Source organism: Astyanax mexicanus, chromosome 1 (assembly GCF_023375975.1).
Source record: "Astyanax mexicanus isolate ESR-SI-001 chromosome 1, AstMex3_surface, whole genome shotgun sequence".
Lineage (NCBI taxonomy): Eukaryota > Metazoa > Chordata > Actinopteri > Characiformes > Acestrorhamphidae > Astyanax > Astyanax mexicanus.
This window is the reverse complement of record NC_064408.1, coordinates 17,760,772-17,779,993: the sequence shown is the minus strand read 5'-3', so window position 1 is coordinate 17,779,993 and position 19,222 is coordinate 17,760,772.

The following is a 19,222-nucleotide window of genomic DNA, read 5'->3' as shown; positions in this document are numbered from 1 at the left end:
CATGCTTATTCTTAGTTTTTTTTTAAGAAGTCAAGGGTAGTAAAAATAGCTTATGCTGTTTTCGATTCGATTTGGGGACATCTGTGAAAAATATTTCACATTTCTACTCAGTGATATAACTAAAAAAAAAACAGGAGGATCAGTGAGTTTTTTGTCTTTCTCGGTTTCTCAGTCACATTACCTCGCATTCAGTAGCTCCTCCATTTCCACTAGCTGTTGTGTTTACGTGAATCTCCGTGGAAACGTGCACCCAAAGTTTAATTACGGTGTGTGGCAGTGGAAAAAGAGCTGTTTTATTATACATGAGTGACGAAACTCAGAGATGTGACTCTGGATTGGAGGATCACAGAGTTCAGAGAAAAACAGTAGATAATTACGCCTGTAATTTTCTCAGAGGATGTCTGAGAAAAACACATACATGTTCGTTCTGGACGGGAATAAAATCACAGAGGACCCCTCCATTAAAAAGGAAATTACCCCAGGACCCCCTGAGAAACTAATCACATCCGGATAGAGCTTTTGCTAGAGTACCTGCCCTAGGACGGATTTGTTCTACATTTGATTGAATTCAGTGACAGGATTAGCCCTAGTGAGGTCAGAATTTTGCATGATCACTACCCCACCCGATCCCTAACTAACCAACTCACCCAAATTTTATTGAATAGAGCTCCAACATTTCAGACAACACAGATCCACTGCTCCACAGCTCAATGCTGTGGGTCTTTATACTCCTTATGATACTGTGTTTATTTGGTTCAGAGAGTCATATTCTAATGGCAATACTTCTCTACAGTGACTATAAATATATGTGTGCAGGCAGTTCTATCAGTATTGATTTAAAGGTGGCTGAAATGCTGCCCTCTCATATGTGTAACAGACAGCTATAGCATTAAGTACTGCACAATAACTTTAATATACTCTGAACAAGCATAACATTCCATTTTTCTGCTCCACTGAGCATATATGAGAATTATTATCCTCCTTTCACCCTGTTCTTCAATGGTCAGGACCCTGCAGGACCACCACAGATCAGCTATTATTTGAGTGGGGGGTTATTCTCAGCACTGCAGTGACACTAGCCAGGTTTCCGTACAAACCTTTAAAAAAAATAATGCGCAATTTCCAGATTTCGGCAGAAAAAAATGTGAATTAAGCCGTGTTTACGTTCACTAAAGTTATGTGAATAAACTTAGGTCATAATAAAAAATAAATAAGGTCATATCTGGCAACATTGCTTTCAGTGTAAAGTAACTGAATGCATTCATTATAAGGGGTGTCCACAAACAACAGCATAGCTTTCATCTGGGACACCTTAGGAATCCCCTAGATAATACCTTTATAACTGCAGAGCAACACCCAAGCAACCACCTAGTACACCATAACAACCAATTAGCAAATTAAGCATCACTGTAGTGATCATGTAACAATAGCCTAGCAATGTTCTGTCCTAGGCATCCATACTTAAACACTGTATGATAAAGAAAAATCTTAAAAAAGAACTTTTCAAGGAGACGTACCTGCAGTGTGGTGGTGTATTAGTTTCAGTGATTTTTTTTGTTTGTTTAATTCATGATTTTTTTTCCTGACTATAAACAGGATAAAACATCACAGGAGGACGAGAGGAACAGACATTATTCTCCCCCAAATCCTTTTTTGTTTCTGTTTCACTGAAGTGGTTCAGTTTAGCACAGTTAGACACATATAATCCAATCTCATCTCTCTCTATCTCTCTCTTTCTCTGTGTATTTTTCTGTGTAATTTGGCTTCATTTTATTATTGGGGGCATATTATATTCATACATGCTGTGAAGCTGTTGTGCAGTAAGCCCTTGACAGTTAAAGTTGAAAGAAAAGTCGTAGATCTGAGCAAAAGTCACCAGAAGTGTAGGACCAAAACACGATTTAGCAAATAACGAATAAAATAGTGTAGTCTAGTTTACAGAGAAAAGCTGTAATTTAGCCTTAATTTTACTTTCAGCACAATTAGCTTTTATTTATGGCATAAGATCAAATTAACAGAAAATGTTTATTACCCAAGATGCACTTGAAGACAGATCTGACATGTGCCTTCTTAGTTTAAAACAGGTGATGCTAGGCTAATATTGCATTAAACTGTTATCAGTCAAATCTATGTAAATACACTATATGTCCAAACTATATGTACACTATATGTTTGTGGACACCCCTTTTAATAAATGCATTCAATTATTCATGCATTTACAGGGGACATAATATGCAAAACTCACTTTTTGTATGTTTTAATATATCCATTTAGGTTTTGACTGCCCCTATAAACACTCCGAGTGCAAAAAAGCAGTGTATCAGATAAAAGAGTTTGGTGTCGGTAATCATATACTCCTATAAGCCGTTTGGATGCTCCCATATTGTGATATCACAATAAGGAAACCTGCAAAGAAACCACCCTGGCACCACCCCTCACTCGTCAACCCCCACCAGAGCCCCACCCACTAGATCAGTTGAAGATCCATTTCACTCGCTGGTTTAACGAGCACTGTACTTCGTCTGATGGAGGGATCTGTACCTACTGTCGGTGGCAAGTGAGCAGATGAGAAAGATTTTCGTACTTTTAAATAACGAGTTTTGTGCTTCTATTGCAGATAAGCATCACATACACACACTATTGTAAGCATTTTGTGGCCAGCCACAGCTTATTTGCATAAAAGTGACAGAGCCCTTAAATGGCTCACTCTAAAAGGGACTGAAACTGGGAAGAAAAGAGCTGGTGAGATCTCTTTATGTAAGAGTGATTTTGTGCAAAGAACTTTATAAGCATGTATTGTATAAACCATAGACCTATTCTAACATGTAAAAAGAGGTATAATATGTCCCCTTTGAGTTGCACCTGTTGCTGACGCAGGTCTTGCTTTTCATATTGCTGCCAATAACTTTCATTGCTGTTCTCTGAGTGATTGTATTTGAAATATAAAAATTCAAATTTAAATAAAAAAAAAAAACAATCACAATTTGCCCTCAAACAGCTCATCGCAAAGGTTAGCTAGCTCTTCACTAGCTTGTTGCTAAGGTTAGCTAGCTCTTCACTAGCTTGTTGCTAAGGTTAGCTAGCTCTTAGCTAGCTTCAGTTCACTTCCCGGTAACATTAGTGTGTAATTTAGCTTGTTGCTAAGGTTAGCTAGCTCTTTGCTAGCTTGTTGCTAAGGTTAGCTAGCTCTTCGCTAGCTTCAGTTCACTTCCCGGTAACATTAGTGTGTACTTTAGCTTGTTGCTGAGGTTAGCTAGCTCTTTGCTAGCTTGTTGCTAAGGTTAGCTAGCTCTTCACTAGCTTGTTGCTAAGGTTAGCTAGCTCTTAGCTAGCTTTAGTTCACTTCCCGGTAACATTAGTGTGTAATTTAGCTTGTTGCTAAAGTTAGCTAGCTCTTTGCTAGCTTGTTGCTAAGGTTAGCTAGCTCTTCGCTAGCTTGTTGCTAAGGTTAGCTAGCTCTTTGCTAGCTTCAGTTCACTTCCCGGTAACATTAGTGTGTAATTTAGTTTGTTGATAAGGTTAGCTAGCTCTTCGCTAGCTTGTTGCTAAGGTTAGCTAGCTCTTGCTAGCTTCAGTTCACTTCCCGGTAATATTAATTTGTACTTTAGCTTGTTGCTGAGGTTAGCTAGCTCTTTGCTAGCTTGTTGCTAAGGTTAGCTAGCTCTTCGCTATCTTGTTGCTAAGGTTAGCTAGCTCTTTGCTAGCTTCAGTTCACTTCCCGGTAACATTAGTGTGTAATTTAGTTTGTTGCTAAGGTTAGCTAGCTCTTCACTAGCTTGTTGCTAAGGTTAGCTAGCTCTTTGCTAGCTTCAGTTCACTTCCCGGTAACAGTAGTGTGTACTTTAGCTTGTTGCTGAGGTTAGCTAGCACGTCACTAGCTTTGGTACTATCCCAAGTAACATTAGTATTTTAGCTAGCTTGCCACTAGGTCTCTCCCTGGTAACATTAGAATTTTAGTTAGCTCATTGCTGTATTAAGCCAGCTCAAATGAATCGTGGTCCCTGACCTGTGTGCAGATTTTAGACACACAGAAAGAGGACTGATATTGTATGTTTGAATGAATTGTTGATGTTCATTAGTGATAGAAAAAAAAAGTTTAGTTTATAATGAACTTTACTTCAAGATGGTCTCGAGGCCGGTCTTGACACCAAGACTGGACCAAAGTACTACACCACTAAAGTATAGACTGTAAGGTTGTTTTGTATATGAGAATGTATGAACCCTGGATTGGCCTTGATGTCCCTTCAAAAAAAAGCTTTATCAGGTCACTGTTATTGACCCCCAATCCATAACCAGCGTACCTTACAACAAGACCCCCAACGGACCCGCTCTAGAGTCCAAAACTGCATCAAACATGTCTGTGTGTAGTGCCATACATCATTCATTCACAGCAGTGTGACAGGTTTTCTTCCAGTGGAGGGACACAGGCTGTGTGCAACCTCATTTTAATCTTATTGCACTCCCTCTCTCCCTCCCTCCCTCCCTCCCTCTCTCCCTCCCTCCCTCCCTCCCTCTCTCCCTCCCTCCACTCAATGTGCGTGTCTGTTTCCCATACCAGACAGTGTCTAGACCGAAGCAATTATAGACAGGGCTCGAGCGCCTTACTGCGGCCTGATGTTTGAGGGCTCCAGTGCTGTCCTGGCAGCAAACAGCAGGAGGGAGGGAAAGAGAGAGAGAGTGAGAGAGGGAGAGAATGAGAGAGAGAGAGTAAGAGTGAGTAAAGAGCAAAGGGGGGTCACTGGAAGGCCTTATCTTCAACCCGTCCTCTTTACTCTCGGCTATGTTTAGAAGAACGGAACAGAACAGCTCTTGCAGTGCACTCCTCTACGTTCCCCCCTTTTTTGGAAGACCAGGCGATCCTAAACTGTAGGAAAGAAGAAAACTTAGGGCTCTTTTGATACCATTTTTAGACTTTTATTCCAGTTCTAGGCATAAAGAGAAATGGAAAATAATAAAACTGTATTTTACAAACAATAAGGTGCACCATATTATTAGGAACACTATCTATAAACATCGATTTTCTAGTCTATTTTTATACAAAAGGCTCACCGGATTATAAGGTGCTTTTAAGCAACACAACACCATGTTTTAATTCTAATTCTGCAGATCTGTAAACAGAACTTTCTTAAAAAAAAAAAAAAACATTTTATTTTATAGTCAAACAAGAGCTGGATGTTAATCTACACAGATATTCTTTCCTGAATACCGTTTATTTGGGTGAGTAAAGCACTTCTGTTTAGTTACAGTGAGCTTGGATTTTTCAATATTTTAGTTAGCAGCAGTGCTAGCAGCGTTAGCAGTAGTGATAGCCATGGTTATCAACGCTAGCCGTGGTCAGCAGCGCTTAGCGCTAGTAAATGCCGCCCGACAGAGCTACACTGAGGAACCCTGAATGTTCCGGTAAGCCAGGGCACTATCAGCTAGCAGTTCGTCTCATGTAGCTTGTTTTAACACAGTAAACATGCAAGCTACACTCCAATATACTCGACACTGAAGGGCGAAAGAGCTAACGTTGTGCTTAGCGGCTAATTGCTGCAGAAACTTCACTGAAACTCCTTTATAATGCTGTACTTCAGCAGAGTGGCCTTACTGCTCCCTACAACCTGACTGGAAAAATTCAGTCACAAAATGCTTCAGATTATTAGGCGCAACTGTCTATTTTTAAAATTAAAGGAAAGGAAAAATTAAAGGAATTTAAGTGCGCCTTATAGTGCGAAAAATACAGTAATAATGCAGCTTTTATTACATTCATTATGCTAAAGTAGTAGTAGCAGTAATGTAACCTCAATTCAAGCACCCTGCAAAATGTAAATTAATGTAAATAAAAACAGAATGCAAATGATTTGCAAATCTCATAGACACATATTTTGTACACAATAGAACATAGAACACACAGTGTCAGATGCTGAAAGTGAAAGCTTATCACTTGTTTACTTAATAAGAAATTGATGACAGCAGTACAAATGTAAAAATGTTGGGACAGAGCAACAAAAGGCTGGAAAAATAAGTGGTACTAATTAAAACTGATATAATATTAACATTTTTCAACTAACTCGCATGACTGGGTATAAAAAAAGGAGAGAGAGAGGTTTTAGAGAGAGTCAAAGACTCATTGGTTCATAAGTCAGTGAAATCTGATTTTACAGAAGATATTCAGAATTAAAACATTTTTTTTAGATTTTAGGTTGTAAATGTAACTATAAATCAATTATATCATTGAATATGTAATTACATGTATAAAAAGTGCTAGTAAAGTCCTGTTATTAAATTATAACAATATTATTTTTTATGATATGTTATGGCACACACTTAGAGCAGTTCTAATGTTATGCTAATCATATTAATATCCCTTTAAAATAAGTGTTAAACCTTGAACCTTAGCAACCATCTGGTGCACAATAGCAACCTCCAGAAATACCACGGCAACCGCAATTGCAACCATCTGTAACAACTTAGCAGGCCCCTAAGGTACCATTGCAACCACCAAGAAATACAATATCAACACAATAACATCTATTTACCAACACCTTAGCAACCACCTGAAATATCATAACCACAATAGAATCCACCTTACAGACCTTAGCAAACACCTGAAATATCATAACCACCATATAATCCACCTTACAAACCATAGCAACCACCTGAAATATCATAAGCACCATAGAATCCACCTTACAGACCTTAGCAACCACCTGAAATATCATAACCACCATAGAATCCACCTTACAGACCTTAGCAAACACCTGAAATATCATAACCACCATAGAATCTTCCTAAAAAACCTTAGCAACCACCTGGAATATCATAACCACCATAGAATCTACTGAAAACACCTTAGCAACCACCTGGAAAATCATAACCACAATAGAATCTTCCTAAAAAACCTTAGCAACCACCTGAAATATCATAACCACCATATAATCTTCCTAAAAAACCTTAGCAACCACCTGAAATATCATAACCACCATAGAATCTTCCTAAAAAACCTTAGCAACCACCTGGAATATCATAACCACCATAGAATCTACTGAAAACACCTTAGCAACCACCTGGAAAATCATAACCACAATAGAATCTTCCTAAAAAACCTTAGCAACCACCTGAAATATCATAACCACCATATAATCTTCCTAAAAAACCTTAGCAACCACCTGAAATATCATAACCACCATAGAATCTTCCTAAAAAAAACCTTAGCGACCACCTGAAATATCATAACCACCATATAATCTTCCTAAAAAACCTTAGCAACCACCTGAAATATCATAACCACCATAGAATCTTCCTAAAAAAAACCTTAGCGACCACCTGAAATATCATTACCACCATACAGCCTACCTACAAAACCTTAGCAACCACCTGAAATGTCATAACCACCATACAGCCTACCTACAAAACCTTAGCATTTACCTGAAATATCAAAGCCACCATAGAATCTACCTAAAAAAAACCTTAGCAACCACCTGAAATATCATAACCACCATAGAATCTTCCTAAAAAACCTTAGCAACCCATCTAGAGAGAGAGAGAGAGAGAGAGAAGATTAAGAAAAATTATAACCAATGAACAGTACCAGCTTTATTTAGTGCAAACCCACTTGTCAAATAGAGCTCCAAGTCTCATGCTAACCATATTAATGACCCCTCAATTTTTTTTTTTTTTGTCAATTGACTTTACTTAGATACACAGAGGCTGTTGTGATGAGATGTTATATCGCAAGTAATATCATACAAAAAAAAATTGCTGTATCTTTTTTTTTGTTCAATATCATTCAGGGACATTTATTATAGTGTAAAATGAAGGTATTCTGACAAAACTGAGCTGTGCTATTTCTTTTCTTACATTTATTTTACATTAGTGTTCTAAATCTAGTCCAGTAAGTTCTCATGAATAGGTTGGTTAGTTGTTGTTAGTTGTCTCTTAAGATTTATTATAAGGAATGTCAGTAAAGCAGCAGTGCAACAGCACGTTCGATACGTCAGGCAGCACTGAAGGAGACGTCTGGGAGGCCTGAAAGAGCCTGGGGCTACTCTCACTCACTCAGCTCAACCAGTCCACAGAACAATTCAGCACTGTGTGGTTTGTAGAAACTGAAAGAAAAAACGTCCTGCTCTGGAAAGCCCCTGCTTCTCCCTGTTCTGCTGCTCGCTGCCGGAAAGCTGAACTGCATAATATAAACGTTACTTTGTCGAGCACAGTGTGCAGCTGATGCTTAAAGCACTTCCGAAAAAATGGTTCAGAAAAGGCAAAATGGAAAAAAAGAAAATTAGACAAACTGACAAATTTGTCACAAAATGAGGAATTTGGATTTTAGCTAACAACCAAAATAACTTCCCATGGCAATTTAGTGCAATAACCATCATTTAGTGTGTCTGGGTTTGAGCATGTATGTATTTTTTCTGGCCCAAATTTTGACAGCAAACAACCGTTACTCTCCATAACACAAATTAATGGTCTTTTTTAATCTTTTACTTGCTGAAACCTTTAGCTGTTGTAGCTGTATAATTGACATTTATCAGCCAATCAAACAGCAGCTTAACTCCGCCCACTGCAATGGATATAATAAAAAAAAAATCACATTATATTATGATTTGTGAAATAAAAAGTTACGTAAGTTATATTAAATAAAAATTATTGTTAAACAAATGAGCATACATACAGTAAAACGTATTAGGAATTAGGAATAAGGAATTATATATTTTTAAACTAAGTATGTTATATCCTGTGAGCCAAGCTGAAGAACAGTAAAGTGTAGTTCAAGATTTCTCCTGGATGCTCCTCAACCAGCATGTGTATATGTTCAGTTCCATCAGCAGCTCATTTACCAAATTTACCAAATTTACCAAACCAGGTGTTGATATGATGAGAACTAAAAATAACTCAGGTTATTAAACTCAGATGAGGAGAGATTAGGGGATGTTTTAAGGAAATCAGGGCTGTAAAAGCTCTGCTTTTTGTAGAAATGCTGTTTGTATTTATTATAATGCTCAGTGTTTTTCTGAACTAATAAACACTTACTGCACAGATAAGACACTTATTCTTTACTAAAATTCCCACAGGTCCCAAATCCTTTTGCACAATACTGTATATTTGTTGGAGTGCATTACAGATAGAAAACTGCATTCTTTTTATATTTTAAATTACTTGAAAATAATTCAGGTCTGAAAGAGTTAATAAACCTGACACTATCTAAAACTAGTACTAAGTAGTGTTAATTGCACACTAATAACCTGTAGAGTAAAGAAATAATTTATGTTTATTAACTGAGTAAAAACACAGTGTTTATTGTGCATTATTAATTCTTAATTAGAAATGATTAGTAATTTTCGTATAGACAACACAGAATACAGCTTAATAAATAAAGAATGTATGACTTGATTTATGACTGTGTCTTACTCAGTCTTGATTTGTGTTTCTTAAAGGGGACATATTAAACATCATTTTACACAGGTTAGAATAAGTCTATGGGTTATACAAAACATCTTCATGAAGATCTTATCAACAAAATCTCTCTCACATAAAGGGATCTCACCAGCTCTGATTTTGCCATTTTCAGTTCCTTTCAGAATGAGTTGTTTAAGGGCTCTGTCACTTTTATTCAAATAAGCTGTGTCTGGTCACGCCATGCTTACGCCAAGAGTTTGCCACAGGTTAGTGTTGGCTTGTGCTAAACGGCAAAAATTAAACAAGCTAGTTCTTGCTTAACTGTGATAAAAGCACAAAACTCATTATTTGAAAGCATCTATATCTCCCTCATCTGCTGACTTGCCACAGAACCACCCTGACTTGCCACAGATCCCTCCCTCAGATGAAGTCTGCTGGGTAATCCGCTGTGTACTGCCTCAGGTTATCAAACAAATTGACCAAAATGGTATTCCTTCAACTGATCTAGTGGGTGGTGCCAGGATGGCTCTATGCAGGTTTCCTTATTGTGACGTCACAAGCATGGAGCATCCAAATGACTCATAGAAGTATAAGATTCCTGATACCAAACTGAACTCAACTGATTCACAGAAATCGAATGGATGGATAGATTTTTTTATGTTCAGAGTGTTTAAAGTGGCAGTTGAGACCGAAGTGAAAAGGTTTACTTGTGTTTTTCTTCTTTATCTTCTTCCTTTCATTATTATCATACAGGGTAAGTCAAAAGTCAGAAATGAAATGGAAAAAAAAGGGATGAATACCCTAGCAAGTAAAATGTGTACTGTGACTTTTGACATACTTTTGATCCCCCTAAATAGGCCTAAATGAAAACAGGGATTTTTTAATGGAACAAAAGCTTTGTGAATATGTAATATGTAATATACTAACTGTGTGCAGCATGCAGTAAACTCTTTTTTTGCAACTAGGGTCCGGTTAGTACAGACTAAAACCTACTCATTTGGTGGACATGCCCTCTTCTTTCAGAACAAGTGTCTCAGACTGCCTTCATTGAGTTTACAATGCAAACTAAAGGATATTACACAGGATACACAGTTTATCCAGCAAGTGTCACGGTACGTTCACACTGCAGCGGCGCGGCATCGCGGCCAATCGCTTTCTCCGCCTCCCACTTGCCGCTTTGGGGCGTGTCACCTGACCAACATGTTTGTCTGCCACCAGCAAGAGTGTGTAGAGTTGTAGTTCAGTGCTTTGTTCGAATACGATGCTGTTACAAAATTTTTCTCAACTAATGTGTGTAGTTCCCGCTGAATTTATGTTTTAATTCTGAACAAATTATAAGCTGAAGCCAATGTGAGCACTTCCTGCTTGTTTTAAAAATACTGGAGGTTGTATTCAGCAGTATAAAACTGGGTTTCCAGTTCACATGTGGCTTGTGTGGGACAACGTCATGTCCGCGTGGCGCTGATTGGCTACCGCCTAGGGAAATTCGCTTCTCATTTGCATAAAGTAGAAAATATCTCAACTTTTTGCCGCTCGCACCGCTACCGCTCCCAGAGTGCTCGGCGTGACACTGCCGCCGCTCTCCATAGAAGACAGTGGGAGGCGGAATGAAAAACGCTGCGTGCCGCTGCAGTGTGAACGTACCGTAATGTTTTAATAGAGCATTTAAATAGCAGTTAATGTATTTTAGAATTAAGCCATTTATGTTTGCATCAAGTTACAGTATTGATGTTCACCTCTGTTACTCTGTTTGCTAATGAGAGTAACCCAGGCTACTTTGGTTTAGCCCCCAATACTCACTGGTCATAATAAAAAAAAAAAAAAACAATGTTTTTAACACTGTATTTAGACTAAAAAACAGTCCAGAAAATTAGTTTGACGAGAAAGTTGGCCGAGACCAAGTACGAATACTAATATTTCTAGCTCAAGCTTTAGTATTTTACATCAAGTACTCTAGATACTATAGAGACATTTACTGGTTGTACTGGTTCACATTAAGGTCCTGGAAATATGGTTGATGTGCTTCTTTACAGAAATGGATCCTTCTATTAAACCATCCTGAAAGTGTAAGCCTTGTGCAACTCTTACTATATTTAGTACACACACACACACACACACACACAAACAGACACCTTAATGTCAAGTAAACATGCTAGAGCTCTACTTTATGCATCGCTGTCTCTATTAATCTTTTCTCATTTCCCCTCTAACACACTCCGTTTTCCTTCTCCCTCGTTTTCTTTTTAGAAACGTAGTTAGCTTCTCTCTCTCTCTCTCTCCCTCCCTCCCTCTCTCTCTCTCTCTCTCTCTCTCAGCCTGGCTCTTGCTCTCATCCACGTCTATCTATTTTCTCAGTCTATTTCTCACCTGAACCCTTTTTAGCCACTCTCTCCCTCTTTCTCGCCCTCTATCTCCCTCCCTGCCACGATCTCTTGCTTTTCATTGCTGATTCTTTATAGTCTCTCTCCCTCCCTCCCTCACTCTCTCTCTCTCTCTCTCTCTCTCCCTTCTTCTCTCTCTCCCTCTATCTTTCCAACCCCCTCCCTATCCCCCCCACACACACTCTAAAACCCCTGCGGTGGTGTACTCCCACCCACTCTCTCCAACCGTGACACACAGAGACGACTGTGTGTGTGTGTGTGTGTGTGTGTGTGTATGTGTGTGTGTAAGTGTGGACAGCACTGCTCTCCCATCACCACAGACAGGGTGACTTCAGCGGGAAAGAATGCTCTCTCTCTCTCTCTCTCTCTCTCTCTCTCTCTCTCTCTCTCTCTCTCTCTCTCTCCCCTTTTCCCAGAGCCTCTGCTCTCTCCACATCCACACACACACACACACACACACACACAACATAAATAGAAAGGTATACATGCTCCTCATTACACACAGACACAGAGAGAGAGAGTAAAAGTACAAAAGCAACATTTAAAATAAATCTAACATTAAACTCACATTTAAATCCTGACTATCCTTTCAGTACTCAGCTCCCTGCATGATCATTTTTATATTAAGTTTATAGCTCCAGCTTTCTGGGGCCTACAGCAAGTTCTTTTTAACACCTAAACCCCTTTCTAGGACTACAACATAACTGCCTGCAACTAGGACTGGGCAATTTGTTAAAAATCAATAATCAAGAGAAACTCTAACCAATGTAATCTTTTCCCTGTTAATTGTGTGCTATAGTTTTATTCTATTAATATTTTGACTGTGTGTTTTCAGGTACTGTTTATTGCTTATGTAGTTGTGTGACTCCACCTCCAGTGCAAGCCATCTAAGCAATCTCTTTTTTTTCTAAGCCACATCTTTTAAAGAAAAAAAAATCTGTATATATATATTATATATTAAATTAAAATAATCTTTCCAGAATTAATAGTGATATTAATTTGAGGTCATATTACTAACATTCTCGTCAAACAAATTTGCTGGATTATTTATCTTTTTTTAAGATAATACAGTGCAATTGGATGGAGACGTAAATGGTTTCATTCTATGATACATTAACTGCTCTTTAAATGCTTTTTAAAATGTTACACGTACTGGTTGCACTGTCCATTAAACAAAAAGATGTATGGACTGTTGGTTTTAATATTAACCTACACCAGCACTATTTGGTCCGGTTAAAACGAACTTTGGTCCGTTTGTAACTTTAGTGCGGTTTGATTGATCAGATGCGAAAACAGTAATCGCACTCAAAGTACCGGACCGAGACCAGCTAGAGGAGGTGGTCTCGGTCCGATCCCAAACGAACTCTAGAGCGGTTCGCTTTGGTGAGAGCATGATCCGGTCTCAATCTGACCCAACCATAAAATATAGTCCATTTATTTGAGCTAAACTGCTGATAAGGCGCAGTTTAAACTGATATATTAGCCAGATAACGCTAATTACTACAGATATAAACAAACGCTGTGTTCATGCACACGCGGCCTGTGCTGCGTTCACTGCTCACAGCCATGTGACTGGGTTTACTATGTGTACATCTGCACTGCACGTCTAAACACTGTGTTTGAAAGTGTAACGTTCAGTGTTAAAGCACAGATATTCGCGCTGGAACACAGAATCTTCTCGCTATATTTACTTTTTTCGTATATTTACATTCACTCCCACGCCAGACAGCTCTGACCAATCAGAGGACACAGCCTGCTCACGTGGTTTATTTGGTGCACAATTTGGTGCGTTTAAGTTTATGCCTGTGTGAAACCAAACCAAACAGAGGGAGAAACACTCCCAAGTAAACGAGTTAACTCCTCAACTGATTCGGACCAGAGAAATGAACTACTGGTGTGAAAACGCCCTAGCACTCCACCACCATACCAGGGTCACTGAATTGATCAGAATGACCCACTACCCAAATAATACCTACTTTTGTTGGAGTGACTGTCTCAACTGTCCGGGGAAGACTTTCTAGTTGGAGCATAGCTGTGAGAATTTGATTGCATTCAGAAACATCACTCCACCTCAACTCATTTTTTAATTGGATGGAGCACCATTATTTCAGAGAACACAGATCCACTGCTCTAGATCTCAGTGCAAGGGGGATTTATACCCATCTAGCCCATGCCTGGTATAGTTTCATATATTTCAATAGTATTATGTTGTTTTCTGCTCCCCAAAGTCCTATGAATTCTATTGCCATTCCTCCTCTACATGGACTAGACTAGCTGTAGTGTTTGTGCTTTTGCACATCTGTGCACACCAGAGCAGCTGAATGCATTCATTAGAAGGAGTGTCAAAAACATATATTGGACATGTGGTGTATCTTGAAATAAGTCTTCTTCAAGAAAAACTATGAGCAATAAATAACTACTATTATTTTCTATTTTGTCATATTATTTATTAGCATTAATGTACAATGTGAAAAACAAACTGTTCCAAACAAATTGTTCTTAGTGTGGGAGACAGTGGGCAAGATGAGTCATTTTAAAATACATTCAGATACAGTAGGTTGGAAAAAATCAAGGCTGCTCAATTATACACTGTTGTGTCCATAACCGTTCTCATGCTCCCTGTCCTGTAAGTGTTTTCACCTCCAGATCCTGCCCTGCTCTTTTCTCCGCTGTAGGCCATGCTGTTCCTGACTGTGGTCAAGGTAAACTTCATCTGACCTGTGATCTCCCTTCTGTCTCAGCAGTACTTAAAGCCACAGGCCCAGAGGCCAGTGTAGCTGTCAATCACTAATGAGGAGATCAATGACAGGCTTGGTGAAGTCAAGAGCAAAATGATCTGCTCGTGTGTGTGATGAGCTGTCAGATTCTGTTGTAAAATTTCCAGTAGTGTCAGTGGAAAGTTCAGGTCATTATCTGATTACTATCTGTCTCTTTAGGACCCAGTAGAAAACTGATTTTAATCAACTGCGTCTCACAAAGAACAAACAAAACTTTTTTAGAATTTTTAGTATTATTTATTGGTAAATATTATTTTTTATTTCATTTTAATCCTAATGTGGAAGGACAATTAGCCCCACCCACTTATTAGGTCTACCTCCACACTAGTAATGCACCCAACACTTAACAACCCAATTGTCAATTATAAATAAATATATCTAAAATACAAACTTACCAGCAATCTAAAGGAGCCTGGGATGTTTCAATATGGATCATACTATGTTAGGATCTATGGCTGTACACTTTACGATAATTTACTAAAAAAATAAAAATATATAATTCTATTCTCTTACCAGAAAACCCTGCAGGAACATGTTTGGTCATCAGTCTGTAATCTGATGATGAAGTAGAGGCGGATTATGGAACAAGACAACAAGACAAAAAAAAGCGCATGCTCACCTCTGAATGGAAAATTAAGGTTTCAGAGATTTTTGGTGTGTTGTGATTGTTGGTGTCATACGAACCAGATTAAACATTTCTATAACATCTAATTTTCTGGATTTATTCAGGTGATTCTCTGAAACAGGTGTTATATTTTTATATTTGTGATTATTAAATCTAATAGTTAATTAGTTAAGCCTCAGGTATGACCCAACTTTATTTGTCAAGCAGTCGATGGAAACTTTTTCCAATTCTTTCCTTTATATTTCATACAAATTTATGCATCAACATTTGAAAATCTTTAAATTAAGGTTGGGCGACTTAAAGGGCATCACCCATTACACTACATTTTACTCAGACTGAGGTAGTCAATGACTGTATATAGCAGAGCTTATATTCCCTTCTGTTTTATATAATCAAAGTCAAAATTGACCAGAGTCTGCAGAGTAAAGCAAAGAGGTGGAGCCAGACTAGCCAGACCTAATCATTTGGTATACCTGCTCCCTTAACCCAGATCAGTCACCTCAGACTGCCTTCATTGAGTTTACAGCACAAAGATTAAATAACCAGAAACAAAGCCGATTTTTCCAGTAGATACCCAGTTTGCCCAGGAAGTGTAAGCTCATGTAGTTTACTTCAAGATGATTCAAAAGAATTTAGTTCTATTTGAATTGTTTAATGGTTATACAAACCAAAGCTAATATGTTAATATGCTAATATGCTTATTTTTCACTCTATAAGGCGCAGTTAAAATCCTTTAATTTTCCCAAATATCGTCAGTGCGCCTGATGTGTCTTATGTACGAATTTAACTAGTCAGGTTGTAAGGAGCAGTAAAGCCACTCTGCTGAAGCACAGCGTTATACAGGAGTTTCAGTTTAGTTCTCCAGCACCAAGACTGGCGCAGTATTAGCATTAGCCGCTAACTGCACTTAGCTCTAGTTCTTTCACAGTTTAGAGATGAGTATTATCAGCCTGTAGTCTACTGCTAACCCTGGCAAGCACAACAGGAGCAGAATTAGCCTTAGCCACCAAGCGCTATATCTTTCGCCATTTAGAGGTGAGCATATCGGACTGTAATCTGCACTTTTTCCATGTTAAAACAAGGTATGTGGTACAAACTGCTAGCTAATATTGCCCTGGCTTACTGAAACACTCGGGGTTCCTCGGTATAGCACTGACAGGCATAATTTACTAGCGCTAACCACAGCTAGTGCTAGAGGTTAGCTGCAAATGCTAATTCTGCTGCACCCAGCTCTCATTTGATTCCTTTTTTTTTTTAGAACTACAGTTTTGTTTACGTAGCTTAGCTTTACTAAACTTAGTTTCCACCCCCCTCCCCCCACCACCACTCAGCAGCGAGATGCACCTTATAATAATGTATGAAAACAGACGAGAAAATAGATGTTAATTGATTATTATTGATATTATAATGAACTCAGCTACTCCATATAATCCAAATAAAAGCAAAACTTGAGTTACTCTGAGAGTTTAATGTGTTGGTCAAAGGTTTAATTCAAAATACAATGTTTGCCTTTTAACTGACCTCCCCAAGGCACTAAAAACACCTAGCGTGTGTGTGAGCAAGCGTTCATACTGCCCTCATTCCCCTTTTTATACACACACATGATCACAGTAGCCTGACCTTAACCCCAGAGCTGAACTGGACTAGTCTCAGATGACTGCTTGCCCTGCTAGGCCCTCATTAAACTGAACTGAAGAAGCAGGAACAACAGACACACTTAAAGCTGCTGACTGTACTTCAGTCATTATCTGTCTGTGTCTCTTCTTTTACTAAAATCGTAACACTTCTGTATATTATAATTCATATGAGGGGATTATGCATTTTTCTCTTAATTATATCACTATTTGTGCTTTCCCTGTTTTGTCGTCTTTGGTCTCAGTTGATTTTAGTTTATACAGTAATTAATTGGAATATATAATTAGTTATATCAAAACCACATAGTTTTTTTTAATTTCTCTTTTTACAGAATTTTAAAAAACTACCTTCCCTGTAAAGGAATTTAGTTCTGAGGCCAATACAAAATTGTAGGCAAATGTTTGGGCCACCTTGGCTAGGTTTTCTCGACTTACCTGCAATAAAAAAGCACATAAACTATGTTTTTTGGCAAACGAGAAGTTACTTTAAATCAGAACAAATACATTACAGTGGCAGTTTGTGAGATTTTTTTTATTTTATTGAAAGCCGTAGTATTCTTGAGTGAAGAGAGGTCAAACAGTCCAGTAAATGTTTCAATCCATGGACAGTCTATCACATTTATTTTAAAACAGATTGGTCTGGTAGGATTTAGCTGGAGTTTTTTGCCATGCTCAGGTCACAGGCACATCTTCTGAAAAACATCTCAACCATCAACTGCAACAAAAGGGGACCAGACAGCAACGTAAAAAAAAGTTTTAAAAGTACTCTGCCACATGCTCTCTGATCTGATCTGAATCCCCAGATCCCCATACCATACAGACTGTTGCTTTAATAATATGATATAATGTGAAATAAATATACAAGATAAAAATGTTTTATAATGGCAATAGAAAGTCATTACTGAGATTTGCAAATGTTTAGAAACTGTAATAAGTCAACAACTGCAGAGATGATGGACACAGTTATTGTGTGTCAGATGTATCTGTATCTCTCTATATCTCGTTTTCTTTGTGTTTTTCACTATACAACCAAAACACTTCTGTATATTAGAATTCATACGAGAGGATTATGCATTCTTCTCTTCGTTCCATCTCCATTCCTGCTTTTCTGATCTGTTTTTGTCTTGTTTGATCTCTTTCCATAAGTCTGTAATTCAGTTTATAATTCATACATGCAGGGCAATAACAGTAGAAGCACATACATCACGCCTGCATTTACATATATTTATTGCAAAAGGTGCAGTGGAGTGAGAAGAAGAGGAAGAGATAAGCATGTATAGAGAGGAGAGAGACTCAAACTGACAAATAGAAAGCAAACAGGACAGCTGTGAAAGGCTTTCTCCCTTATTTCAGTGTGGCCCTCTCAATCTACTTGTCTTATGCTTCACTCGCACTCTCCATTACCCTCTCTGTCTGCTTGCTAGCAAAACTGCTCATACTTCTCTGGATGCAATCTTCTTCTCCTTCCTCCCTCTCTCCCTCTCTCTTCCTCTCTCTCTCTCTCTCTCTTTGGTCGAGTTCAGCCGAAGCCCAACATTTGGAATCACTTCTGGTCTAGGGCGTTTCACACTGAAACACTCTGTGCTTTTTTCCCATCCTCGGCACAGGCTGTTCTCTCTCTCTCCCTCTCTCTCTCTCTCCCTTTCTCGTTTTCTCTCCCTCCCTTTTCGCTTTGCTCGTTCTAGGTCTCTCATACACATATTCACACAAACACACACACACACACACACACACACACACAGCCTTTTCTGAGCCGCAGTCTCTGACGGCCATGCTTTAGCTGGAACCGAACTAGTCCTCCTTTAGTTTCCAGCAGGATCAAAAATAGAGCTTCACATCGTTGGGTAAAGAGACTGCAGAGTGAAAGGACATGACCGCTCTAGATAAACCGCTCTGCACCAAATGCTGTGCTTTAGACCTTAGCATAGAAACTGTGTCCCATGACTTTTGCCAAGTCCCACAGAAGCTAAAAAGAACATTGCACTGAACTGTAGGACATGCATGTTCCAGCCGGACACTTCCACTCACAATCATTACCACTCACTGCAGGTGGCTATCCACTGTGGGTGGTAATGTCTTCTATGGCATATTACCAAAACACGTTGAAGTTAAGGAATATTAAATGCTTGCACAGCTTCAGAAATGGAATGTCACAGCGTTCACAGTGGTCCACAGATTAAGGCGCTGCCTCTATAATCGTGAGATAGCTGGTTCGAATCCCATTCATGCAGCTTGCCATCAGCTGCCGGAGCCCTGAGAGAGCACACGTGGCCTTGCTGTCTCTGGGTGGGTAGATGGCACTCTCTCCCCACATCATTCCAAAGGGTGATGCCGATCAGCACAAGGCGTCTGTCTGTGAGCTGATGTATCAGAACCAAGTCGCTGCTCTTTCCTCAGAGTGCTCTGTGATGCTACTTGGCA